The 1,689-nt window shown below is 35.5% G+C and overlaps 1 protein-coding gene across 1 annotated transcript in view; it reads right to left on the bottom strand.

Annotated features, from left to right (window-relative positions):
- The window catches only part of LOC135225414 (uncharacterized), a gene marked incomplete at its 5' end in the record, with an annotated part of 68,207 nt that overhangs the window by 30,629 nt on the left and 35,889 nt on the right, over positions 1 to 1,689 (bottom strand).

The following is a 1,689-nucleotide window of genomic DNA, read 5'->3' as shown; positions in this document are numbered from 1 at the left end:
ACTGGAAAAAAATAAAGCCACACACTAGAATATGATGAGTGGAATTACTAATGATGGAAAACATTCCAGGAAATGATAAATGCAAACAGACCTGGACTTAGACAGTAGAGGGTCAATTTAAAAGAAAATTTGTTCTTCCCTGCCATGTGCATTCACCAAGGATTTATTCTAGTTTGAATTAATATATAAAATCCAAATCCTTGCATGTTAATGTTAAGATATTATAGTACAGGTACCAGCTGAAAAAATTGAATCTCTCAACATTTTAACAAGTGAGTTGAACAGTAGACATCAGGGGAGGTGCTGACTACATAAGGCCTCAATATAAACTAAGAGCATCACTCTACCTTATGACTGAAGGGATTTGCTTTAAATTTTTACCCCCTATAATACAACTAATACTGAAAAATGAAAGTTAGGAAATTAAGAAATATGACCTCTAAATTCATATTTTTCCAGTAAAAAAAATCAATTTGCAAAAATATGGCAAAAAAAATTTAATGCAAAAACAAATTTTCCCATTTTCTTGTAATTATAGATATACAGGCAGTCCCCAGTCATTGGCAGACTCGGTTAATGGTGATCCGGTTTACGGGGGCTTGGTTTAGTGCCATAAAAATAGGCGATTTATGGCAAAATAACAGGACAAGTTTCAGTCATCGGCACCATAAGGTGCTGATAATACAGTTATGACGCTATAATGTACCTAACAGAAGCGCCATTAACCGGTTATCTGCGCCATTAACCGGTTACCTGTGCTATTAACCGTTATTGGCATCATTCACTGAAACTCTGCGCCATAAGTGTCATAAATTGCCAAGTTTCTTTTAAATATATATATATATATATATATATATATATATATATATATATATAATATATATATATATATATATATAGATAAATGCCACGAAGGAAAATAAACGAAGGAGTCTGCGAGATCTTTCGGCTGACAAGCCCTTTACTGAAGCAGCTGCTTCAGTAAAGGGCTTGTCAGCCGAAAGATCTCGCAGACTCCTTCGTTTATTTTTCCTTCGTGGCATTATCTTTATTTATGGATTTATCACGTTCCTAACTTTCGTGATTCTGTTATACATATATATATATTATATAATATATATATATATATATATATATATATATATATATATATATATATATATATATATACTATAATATACATATATACATATATATACATATTTGAGGGGGGACCCAAAAGTACCGAAATTGTGTCATAGAATTTTATTCAGTTATTGTTACATGTTTACAGTCTTATCACCTTCAAAGTATTCTCCATTTGAAGCAATGCACTTATTCAGACATGTTTTCCACTGTTTGAAAGCAATTCTGGAACTCTTGTGAACTTATGGCTTTTAATGACTCCGTCGTTTTCTTCTGAACCTCTTCAACGTCTGCAAAACGTTTTCCTTTGAGGGCTTTCTTCATTCGGGGCGGGGGAACAAAAAGAAGTCACAGGGAGCAAGATCGGGTGAATAGGGAGGGTGGGTAAGTGGGGTCATGCCATTCTTTGTCAGAAACTGTCTCACACTCAAGGCGGTGTGCGAGATTCCGTGAGACGGAAACGCCCCGACCTGTGGCAAAGTGGAGGGTGGTGGCTTCATCACGACAATGCACCAGCACACACCGCCTTGAGTGTGAGACAGTTTCTGACAAAGAATGGCATGA

The sequence above is a fragment of the Macrobrachium nipponense genome, chromosome 20 (genome assembly GCF_015104395.2).
Source record: "Macrobrachium nipponense isolate FS-2020 chromosome 20, ASM1510439v2, whole genome shotgun sequence".
NCBI lineage: Eukaryota > Metazoa > Arthropoda > Malacostraca > Decapoda > Palaemonidae > Macrobrachium > Macrobrachium nipponense.
The sequence above is the reverse complement of the archived record's forward strand: the minus strand, read 5'-3'. Positions and strand labels throughout refer to the sequence as shown.